The following is an 11,668-nucleotide window of genomic DNA, read 5'->3' as shown; positions in this document are numbered from 1 at the left end:
TTGTCTTCCCTGATGGGGGACACATTCAGATTTTTGCCAGGACAAAAAAGGAGGTGAATGGGACTTCATGCTTCTCAGTCTCCAGATAGGTGTTTATTTATTCTTATCTAAGGAGTACAAGCCACTGGCATGGCCTAGACCTAGTACAGAGCAGAGAATGCAGCAGGAAGACAACTTATCAAGACCTCACAGCCTTTTTAAAGGTAAATTACCCAATGAAAACTTAAAACGCAAGATCTTTTCACTTTTTTACCAATGCTCAACAAGTTCCTAAATCATGTAGACAGGAACTGCAGAATTCTGTATCCAATCATCCCAAAACACTATTGCTGCAAAATATGGAGTTAGTGAAGAAGGAGAAAGAAGCTTTTAGCTACAACTTATCCTCCAATTTGAGGTTTTCTACTTCTATCTATTTACTATGCAAATAGACCTAAAAACTCTAAATTTTTCACCCTGTAATAATCTCACATAGTATTCTATGACCTAATTCACACCATTGTAGATTCAAATTCTTCTCAGAGGCTGGGCAAATTTTCCCATGGACAAAGGTCAAAACCAGTACTGTCCAGGGGGGTAAAACCTTTCAAAACAGGCAGAGAAATATTCTCTGCATTCTAGGTTCCCACAGTTTAACAACTGAAACAAAGTAAATATAATACAAATAATACTAATGATAACAATGCTAATATTTGTAATGAAAAGGAGAGAGAGAGGGAAATAAAACCCAAGAAAGGCATGTGATGCAGAGTACAAGTGTTCACCACCTGATTCCCGGCCTGTCCCTGAGCAGTGATTGGCCACCCTGGGCCCATTTCCCCTTAGTTTATATACTGAGCATGATCTTCTGTGGTATGGAACATCCCTTTGGCTATTTCGGGTCAGCTGTCCTGGATATGCTCCGCCCAGCTTCTTGTGCACCTGCTTTCTGAAAAGTCCTTGAGTTTGGGTAAACACTACTTAGCAACAACTTAAACATCAGTGTATTAACCACCTTATTCTCATACTAAATCCAAACCACAGCACTGTGCCAGCTACTAAGAAGAAAATTAACTCTGTCTTGGTTGAAACCAGGACAGACAGGCAGAAGAATATTTGTTTATGAGTTTTTGAATTCCAGCAGATCTTGTGGGTGAACAGAGACCCTCCATAGTCAGCACTCTGCGGGCAGAGGCAGCTCTAGCAATGCAGCTGCAAGTATTTGGGCCCTGGGGATGTTTTACCAGTTCTCTACTTAGTCCTCTACCTCTGCTCCTGTCACTGCACAGGGAGCCTTGCAAACTCAGAGTCTATCCTCAGCTACCATGTAAGTTGATCTTACCTCATTTAAGTATTTTTCTCTGACATTTTGCATGGCTGTTTCTGTGTCCTTATGGCTAAGGTCTTGGGTGTGTGAGGAATGTTTTGTTGAAACTTTTGGACTATCTGTTGCTTATGTCAGAAGTGTGGGCACAGGGGAAATGACACCTGTTAGGTATTGGTGACTTCTGCTGAAGATGTTTGCTTACTTTTTCTCCTTGTTGTGGTCTAGTGACCTGAAGTCAATCACCTTCTCCTTCTGCTTTGTTCACTACAATCTCAGTATGAGAAATGTCATAAAACAAGGATGGAAGTTGCTTTACACTACAGAACATAAGTGAGACTACTTAAAATAACTTGTATATTATTAGGAAAAACAACCAGGAAAACTTGTCTTGTTTTTTTCTGAACATAAATGTTATATCTGTCTAACTCTTTTTTTGCACAGGTTATTTTCTCTGTGTTTGCTACCATTTCCTTTTTCACATACACTAACAGCAAGCTGTAAAATTAAGCAGTGAAAATGGGATATCTCACTCAAGTTTCCTCATATTTCCCTTGGAAAGAGCCCAATGTTTTGGGACTTTTTGACCAGCAAACAGGATTTGCTCCTTACTGGGAGCCAGCTGCAGATGATTTTTTCTGTCTTTCATTGTTCTCCATGCTCCCTTCAAGCTGTTCTAATTTCCTCTCTTACTCTTGAGGACCACAGAGCAGTCAATCCAGGTAGCTGAACACAGAGGGACCAGGGAGCTGAGGGCTCTGTGCAGCACTGCCACTCTGCACCAGGCAGTGCCCACAAGGGGCCCCAACCCCACTGAAAACCCCTGATTAAGACACAGCAGCATCTGACACCTAATTGCTTTGTGTGGGAGTTTTCAGTGAAACATCCTGAGAATGTAATAACTTTTGCAATTGATGGCACCTCTTGGAGCCCTTCTGGTTATTTAATTGATGCCAGGCTGGTTCTAAGAAAAATGCAGCTTGTGGGTGCTTGAGCCGTTTATTACCCATTAATAACCACGTGGGTGGACAGTTGTATTGTGCTGATCGATACGCAGAGCTGTGCTCCTGAAACAGGGGTATGGGGAATTTGGCACCCAGGCTGTGCAGGGAGAGGAGTTCCCTTCTAGCCTACAAAGATACTTCTTGCCCTTGCTCAGCTGGCCTAAACTCCTACAAGCATCAATCACTCCCAGGTGTCTGGAGAGGTGTGTTTGTATGAGGCACGAAAGACAGGCTGTGTGCTGATGCTGATCCACCTCCTCCCAGCTGAGGGGCTGATCAGGACAGCAAATGTCACCCCCCTCTCCCAGATTGTGAAAAAGTACTGCTTTTCAGTGTTTTTCTGAGGTTTAAAATAGAAGATTTTTGTTTTGCCCTGATCAAACCATATTCACTGCACAATTATGTTGAATACAAATTTTAAATATTGAAATTAAGTATTTATACTGAGGAGACAGTAATTATTTATACTTCAGCTTCTGTGCCTGCTTTTGTGATGTCTAGTATGTCAGCATCCTGGCCTTCAGGTTTTTCAGTTTTATGTCTGTGTATATTCTCATGTGGTAGACACACAAATATTAGGGACATTGAAATACAGTTTTTCAACTCATGGAAAACTAGGAAATTATTATTTTGTTTTTTAGGCTTGGAACAAAAGCTTGTTTCTACAACTTTCTATGAAATGAGAAATCCTGAAAATTGTTTTCAGTATCTTATGTTGTATGGTGCATGAATTTCACTGATTTATTACAGCATCATTTAGAAATACATACAATAATCAAAGAATAAATGATGGAATTGTGTTAAATGAAATTTTCATTTTTTTCAATTTTTCATTTCTAGTTTTGAATTGCTTTTCTGATGTTTATGTCACTACATGTGTAATACTATACCCCTCCCTCCCCTTGCCACTTTCACTCTAGAATAACTTACTGACAAATTTATGGGCAAGATTATTGACAAATGCTTGCTGGGCTTGTATTTTCTCTGGGTTGAAGGTTAATTCTGAATTTGTTTCAGATAAGCTACCGACCTGATGAAAAACAGCAGAAATTAAAGATAAAACTCATAACCTTCCCTCCCTAAATTCTACATTTCATCTAGGTTCTGCCTTTAAGTGCTTTGCTTTGTGGCAGCAGTACCCACCACCATTAACATATTTTGTCATCAACAGATTGTGATCACTTCTAGCCATGGAGAAACTAGAGGTGGTTTCAAGGCAGTGACCTAGAGATGAGGGGTACTTTATCTCATTAGAAGGTAATCAGCACTGTCTGGGCCCCTGAGAAATTACTGTTTTATGATTAGGTCCATAACCCAATAGGAAGAAAGCCCCTTGGAGGAGGTTTCTTGGAAAAATAGGCAAAAGGCAATACAGAAGGAGATAGGCTGTGCAACAAAAATTACTTTAAATAGGAGTCTCAAGGCTTCTCCTGGCAAATTAACAGCCAAGGGTGTATTTTTTTGTTCAGTATATTTACAGCTTATCCATTACAGTCACAACCTGTGTCCAGCCTAACAGAAAGAGAAGTGACTTGTGTGGAATTGATTCAAAATCTGTTATTTTATTTGTCCCTTCTGTACAAAATGCAAACTTTGAGGGGGAGGGGAGGATGAAAATGGAAGAAATGCATGTAAACTGCTGCCTGTCCCTTTCTTTTCCTCTAGGTGGTTGTCACATTAGGCCTTTGCAATCAGGTTCACAGTTGCCTTTGTAAGGCTCCTCTCATTTCAGGTTAGTATTCATGTGGGGTGATGTTATCGTGAAGTGGCTTTCCTGGCACCTTCGGTGGGATGCATGCTAATAGGGAGTGATGGAGAGGTGAAAACATGATGGGGATGTCAGACCCTGTTAACAGAGCAGTCCTGCTCTGCCCTTTGCAGCTTGCACTGCACCAGGCCGGAGCTCTTTGCCTTATTGCCTTGTTCACTTCACATGATGGGAGGGGCAAGTCCATGCTAGCCGTGACCATTGCACCCAGAGTAGAGAAAGAACACTGCTCTGTGCCCTCAGGAAACTTATCTCAAAGGTGGCTCTACTGCATTCAAGGACATGCAAAACTGGACGTCACCGTCGCTGCTGTAAGAACCAAATGTTGTCTCAGAACAAAAGACTCCTGGATACAGAGCAAAGGCGTAAGAACTAATCAGATTTATTTTCTTCCCATCCAGTTTGCAGCTTTGCATAATGGATTTCTCTTCTTTCCTCCCCTCTCCACTTCTTATATTTTCCCAGCATGACACCAGTTATTATAATTACTGTTACAGCTACATCTACAAAACCTATGAAACCCTGGAGCTGTGCACACGTGGACTGAGAAGCATCTTGTCTAACTGCAGCACTTCACAAGAGGGTCATCTGAGCCTGTCCCCCTGGCTCTCCCTATCATCAGTATAGGCAGAAAAAACTGTATCCAAAGAAGCCTTCAAGCCTCTTACTTCAATAAGGTTCCTGTTCTAGGGAAAATTATATTTCTACATTGCCCCCAGGAGGGTGTCCTACTTTTGACAGATGAAGTGTGATATGCCTCATCTTCATTTCTTGCTGTGGCTTCAGAGTTCTTTGCAAACACCATTGACTTTCACTTTTCAGCCCTTTCCACTCTGAACTGTGTCTGCCAGGGGATTAACACATGTTATAGCATGTATCTTTTGAAGTATATATTCCTCCCTTCTATTCCTCTTTGCAGGGTCCCACATGTTAGAGCAGCACCACTACAACTGTTCATAAAAGTATAATCATGCTGGTTGTATGCTCTGGATTATGACCCAAGCATGCCCAGAACAGAAATGGTGGTCATTCCTGTTCTTTGTGAAATGCTATGGAGATCTGCTTATGCTTGTTCTAGCCTGGTGCATGTCTCTGTTGAGCTCCTGCTCAAGGCTGTGCATAAGCCATACAATTTATCCCTCTTTTTTCCTAGAGCATTTCAAAACCAGGAATTCATTTGAAATCACAGATTCACAGAATAAGCTGAGTTAGAAGGGACCTTCAAGGATCATCAGGTCCACCTCCTGATCCTGCACAGCACCATCTCCTAGAGTCACACCATGTGCCCAAACAGTATTGCTCTTGAGCTTCTTGAGCTCTGTCAGGCTTGGTGCTGTGACCACTTCCCTGGGGAACCTGTTCCAGTGCCCAATCACCCTTTGGATGAAGAATATTTCCCTGATATCCAACCTAAACCTCCTCTGACACAAATTCAGGCCATTCCCTTGGGTCCTGTCCCTGGTCACCACAGAGCAGAGATCAGTGTCTGCCCCTCCTCTTCCCCTTACGAGGAAGTTGTAACTGCAATGAAGTCTCCCCTCAGTCTCCTCTTGCTTTGCCCACCCCCCTGAAAAAAATTAACAAATCAGCATTTCATAGCAGGAAAAAAGTTTCACTGGAAAATTCCCAAACAATTGTTGTTGTAACTGCTGGACTCTGCCTAGCAGGCTGCAGCTCCCTGAGAGCTCAGTGGGGGTTTCCTGGGGCCATGAGATCAGTCTCATCCCAGAGTCCATTTCGGACAGGCCCTCGATCTGGCTCTGGCAGCCAGCAGCGTTACACAGCAGTGGTGGTAAAGAAGGCAGAGAAGGGTCTCCCATGAGGGTGTGAGATGGCTTTAATCACATCTTGCCCCAGCACCCTCGGAGGCAGAGAGAGAGAGACTTCGTGGTCTGGGTGCGGGGTGGTTTTGTCAGGGGCCCAAGGGCAGTCCCTGGGCAGGGTTGGGGTACAGAACAAATAGCGAGAAACCGAGGGAGTGGCCAGGGCTAGGGCAGGGAACAGGGGGAACGTGGCATCACAGAATCAGGGGGATTAACAGGCTACCACAAAACAACTCCATTATTTTGTAGTTGTCTAGTCCTCTCAGCATGATGTAAAGCCACTGAACAGAAGACATCAACCCTCCCTTTAAAAAAATTATAGTGACTTTTTTCCACACAAGGAAATTACATGGAAAATATATTGATTTAAACACTTGGAAACCTTTTCTATATTTATTTTTAATTTTAGAAAGACAGCATAACAAAATCTGGGATTTGATGTCCATATTTGATATGTCTTATTTATATTTTCTGAGAAACATCCGGAACATCCACGGTTTTAATAACTAAGCCTGTATACACTGAATTCTGCTCTCATCTCTTGGCTACTGGCAGGAATGCTGAATCCTAACCCTCATGTTGCAAGACATGCAATATTGGCAGTAGCTTAGTTCTTTGTACCCAAAATGACAGCCTGGCCAGACAACCCAGGAGTACCTTAATTTGTGCCAAAGAGTGCCACTTTTATGGAGTTCTTGCTCTTTGGGCTCCTGGCACTTCTTAGTCTTCCCCTCTGTGATGGGAGCTAAGGTAGATCTGTGCTGGAGGGCTTTGACCTTACTCCCTATTCTTTTATTAGGTTGCATTTTAGTAGGATGAATTTTGTAAAACCACAGATCCACTGTATCTATATTTCCAGAAAATTGTTTGGTGCAGCTGCCATCAGCTTCCATTTAGAAATATTGCTCCAATGCTTCCATTTAGAAATATTGCTCCTGTGCCATATGGATTCAATCATCTCTGCTCAGCCCTGTTTATAAGTGTTTTTCAACTGCAGGCAAAATGATAACAATGATTATGGGGGGAGTCAGGGAAAACCTTTGGTCCCTAAACTAAATGAATTAACTCCAGTTTTTTGAGGCATTCCTTCTTATATTTTTCCCTCTTACATTGCTTCACATTTTTAAGCCAAAGGCTTTGATTTCTTAGTGATTTATTTGGCACCTTTTGCAAGCTGTTAATGAGAGAGAGAAACCTGGAGAGATAGATGAGACTTGTCAGAGACAGGAGAGGAAGAAAGGGACAGGGAGAGGGAGGAAGGAGCAAAATAAGGAAGGAGAGGGTGGCAAGACAGAACAAAGACTGAGAGCAGAAGGAAAGGGGTATTTTTGTGTCTCAACTTCTTCAATATCATTCTTGCTGATTTTCTTCTTTTCCCTCATTCTGTGTGTTGGCAGAAGTGAAGTTGGCAAGCTCCATGGAGAAGAAGGTGTCAATCTCCTAGTGCTGCCAAGTAGGTTCCCACGTCTAGACGGTGCGTGCAATGATTGGCAAAAGGCCAGAAACAGTGTTAATGGATTTACTAAATAGCAGCATTTCTCTGTATTGATTTTCTTAGGGTGTTCCCAGAACTCAGGGTGAAGTAGGTAGCTATGCTTTACCTGATATTTTCTGCTAATAAATGGCCTCAAAGAGAAGCACTTAATAGAGACACTTCTGGCCTGGTGGCCATTGTCTCAAGATGTCTCTCCAGAGGGAGATGATGGATATTATCAGGTATTACATTAACTGCAAGTATTGCTGGCTGTACTTGAAGATTGAGGTGGCAATTTCTATTGTGCTAAGAGTGATTCTGTTCTTTTAAAGAAAAACGTAACTTTGCTCAGAGCCCAGTGGTGAAACTGTGAGTGTGAGTGAAAGGCTTAGGCAGGTATTCTGGCATATCCATGTACCTTTTCTACTGTGTACAATCAGCACTGGCAAAAAAGTTCTCAAAATATATGTGGGAAGACAAATAAAGGTTTAGCATCAGTGCTCTGAATTTACTGGTAACCTTAGCTGTATGTTTCTGCAATGTTGATCTTAAATACATGTATAAATAAGAAATGTGCATGCCAAAAATAGTTGTGCCTTGGGAAAGCAGAGTTCAGGTACCTGTTTGTGTCTCTATTATGATTCTTACAAATGTCTTTTGACCATCAGGGTCTACCCCTTCAAATTTTCCCACCTTACAGCCTATCAGTAGAGTCCTTCATCTGCAGGGTTCAAGGGGCCTTACATACAGGGCAAGAAAATAAATCTATTTAAACGCATCAATTTATCTGACTGCCCTGAGAAAATGACAGTTGAAAAACTGCCTTTTCTCACTTTTATTGTGGAAAGGTGGTGGGCAGGAGGGTGGTGAAATGGCTGAAGGTGAGCTTGGGCTGAAGAAACAGTAGAGCAAATGGCAGAGGCAGGAAGTCTTTGGCAGAGAGGTTGACAAAGGTGTAAAGTCCTCTAAAGGTGGAACCAGTGAAGATCCTCAAATTTTAGAAAGGAAAAATTGAGAAAAAGGAAGCCAACATAGACCACCTTATCAAAATGGCTTCTTCCCATTCTGGAGTGGCTGGACAAAAGTAAGCTGGCCCTGCCATGGCTGATGCATCCACCATGCCCAAGAGACCCCCTCTTTAATCACTTGTCAGACTGATAGACTGACAGCTCCAAAACCTAGATTTACCTGGGCAGGCATGGCCCCACATCACCCCCACTGTCTCCCTCTGCTGCTTTGGAGCTCTGTCTGCTTCCAAAGTTGGCATGAAACTGTGTTCTGAGACCCTGAGAAGATGAATATGCACCTTATATCTTTACCTCTACTCCCAGATGCTTTCTGAGGCTGCCATGCAGCTAGGTTTGCATTCATAAGGCAAAGGGAGCTCAACATATATTTGGTTGTTAGTGGTGCCATCTGCCCTCATAACTAAAAAAATTCTTTTGCTTGGATACAACAGGATGGCTACAAAAGAATCTTACCTATTCCCTTTCAATACTTGGATGACAGAAATATCTGGAGGAATGTTTTACTGGAGGCCCTTGTCAGACTGCTCAAGGGACATTGTGGTTAAAGGTGACATTTTCTGAAGGAGGAACAGAGATGTGGACAAAACAAGGACAGATGAAGTTGTACTTCAGACCTCTTTTGAGCTTCACACTTGCCAAGAAAGTCAAGCAAAAGAAGGTTAGAATTTTTTTCCTGGTTACTACAGATATTCCCACGGCCTGTGGCTACTGTAGGAAAACCATTTCTTTCGATCTATCACTGTTTCATATTTCACAGAGTAGTTCAGTAGGTGGAAAGATAAATTAAACAGAGATACCACATACAAACATATTTTTACTATTGTTATAATTCTCTGTTTAATGCAATGCTTTAACTAGGAATACAACTCAGCAGAAATACATACACATATATTGCATGTAATTTTAGTCATCTCTTCAAAATGTTTCAAACCCTCATCATCTTATTCCTTCATGGCTTGTTTTGGTGAAATACCTTCTTTCTTCATCTTGTATAACAAGTTAGAATGCTGCTGAATAACACAGACATTTTTCCTCCAAATGAAATACAACATTACATCCAAATTCCCAGTTAATATGACTTTAACAAACTTCGCTTTCACTGTATGAACGTTGTGTATAATATATGTATATCTATACAGCATATATAAATATATATCTATAAGGTATATATAATCAAGTGGGTCAGCTTTACACAGCTAACCATAAACTTGTGCTTATCTTATTTATATGAGATCAAATGTACGGCATCAAGAATTTGACCAGTTCCCGACTTGTAAGATCCTCAGTTCCTGGTTTTACCACATGATTTTGGACATCACATACAGGTAACGCACTCCCTTCTTTTTTGCAGTCATATTTTCTTTTGAGGAAAAGAATGCAGGTGTTTTTTAATACATATATAAATGAATAACAAGTTTTTCATATCCTTAAGTTAAAAAAGATCTCAAGAAGAGATGAGATTCTTCCTTGTACATAGAACTTGAAGAGTAGTTTGACATTCATTGTAGATATATTTACATTACAACCTTATCTGGATAGTATTACATATAATGTATTATTTTTTACACAGTCAGGATATGGTATTGGTCATGTTAAAACACACTATCTAAAGGTATTTACAAATTGCTAGTCTCTAACTTACCAACCACCTCAGCTAAGTGGCACCAGAAATAAGGGATAAGATAGAAGAAGGTCTGTGTTTGGCAGTCATGGCACTCCCACCAGTGTTTTTATTATTATTATTACTGCCACTACTACCATGATGTGCTTCAGAGAAGGGTTGTCTTTGGGGTAGAGGTGGAGACAGAGTCTCCAGTGGGGGCAGAAATCCCTACCTCCTCCCTGAAGCCTACATGAGCTGGGGGAAGCAGAAAAGCAATCCAGCTGGGACTTGCTTGTCCCTTTGCAAGTAAGAGCACACCAACCTTGCCCCCCTGTGCTTTCTCCATTTCCATCAGGTGAGTCCAGACATTAAACACTCAGCGAAGTCCTTGCTTCCAGGGGCACTGTAACACGGGGTGTGATCACACTGCCTCATGTGCCACACAGAGCTGCTTCTGTCAGAGTCAGAGCACGTTGGGACATCTCTCAGAAAATAGTTTCTGTGTGCTTTTTGGCAAGTATGATCCAAAAAAATAAAAAAGAAAAAGAAAAAAAGGAAAGAAACTCACCGTGGAAAGATGAAAAAGAGTAGTTACTGAATGGCACTTTTCAGGTAATGCAGAATTTTGGAAGGCAAAAAGACACCAGAATTTATTTTCCTTTAATTGGTTAATACTGGAATAAAATGTGTTTAACAAATCTACCCAGTACCCTGAGATATGAGGCCTGGGAGGACTAATACGCTCGTGTAACCCACTAGTTCCACAATGTAGCAAAAGAGGCCATAGCAAAAGGAGGGAAGTAAAATTATAGGAGAAATAATTGCATTAGTTGTGGTAAATGATTCATGTTCAACCTAGCCTTGCTATAATTACATTCTTAGGTTTGGGCTCTCAGTGCATACTCTGCTAGTAAGCTCATGAATGAAAGGGGATTTGAGGGAAGGCAGGGCTGCCTTTCCGTTGCACAGAGCATAAAAATAATCCGTGCATGTTGCAGCATGATATTCCACTACGAGCACATTTGCTCCTTGACATTATCCACTGTTGTGCCTAATACAGAGATAACAAAACTGGGGAACAAAAGAACTGATTTGGCTTTGTTTCATCTGAGGGTTTGTTTTACTTCCATTTTAAAACCCATGCAGAAAGGATTTATGGAACTTGCCACTCCACACAGTAGCTTGGGCTTCAGTGGAGGGGGATGTGCATGCTAGGGAAGGCAGTTTTTGGGTGGAGTTAAAGAGGTTGAGTACCAGCGTTCACAGTGCCTGAAAGGCAAATGAAACTGCATGCCTGGAGCTGAAACACAGGTGACATTTGTTAAAGCGAGGAAGGAAGAAAGCTTTTTGTTAAAACTGTGGTAAAAGAGGAAAAACAGGCAGAGAAGAGAGGCCACAGCAAATTAAAGACCATCTCTCAGATTCCTTCAAGGCCAGATTTTCTATAAATTAAAAAAAAAGATTCCTTAAAAACCTACAGCATTTCATGACATACAAGAACTGTAAAAGCAATATTGTATAGAAATCATGCCCTTGTAAGTGTCTTTAGACATAGTATATAGACCCAGTGTGAAAGAAAAGCGAACTTCTTTTTAGCCTTTTAATTTCTACCACTTGTACTGCTGTCATCTGGGACTATTAAACTCCAAACTCACTGTCAGAAAA

The 11,668-nt window shown here is 41.4% G+C and overlaps 1 long non-coding RNA gene across 2 annotated transcripts; it reads left to right on the top strand.

Moving 5' to 3' along the window:
• Positions 1-1,183: 1,183 nt before the first annotated feature.
• On the top strand, positions 1,184-9,034 carry LOC138104741 (uncharacterized). Of its 2 annotated transcripts, none has more exons than XR_011148255.1 (4): positions 1,184-1,306; positions 3,973-4,039; positions 7,296-7,351; positions 8,832-9,034. It is a non-coding gene; the product is annotated as an uncharacterized lncRNA (long non-coding RNA). The 2 variants fall into 2 exon arrangements; XR_011148254.1 differs by lacking the exon at positions 1,184-1,306 and adding an exon at positions 3,476-3,564.
• The last annotated feature ends 2,634 nt before the right edge of the window (positions 9,035-11,668 follow it).

Source organism: Aphelocoma coerulescens, chromosome 1A (assembly GCF_041296385.1).
Source record: "Aphelocoma coerulescens isolate FSJ_1873_10779 chromosome 1A, UR_Acoe_1.0, whole genome shotgun sequence".
Lineage (NCBI taxonomy): Eukaryota > Metazoa > Chordata > Aves > Passeriformes > Corvidae > Aphelocoma > Aphelocoma coerulescens.
This window is presented reverse-complemented; position numbering and strand designations above follow the sequence as displayed.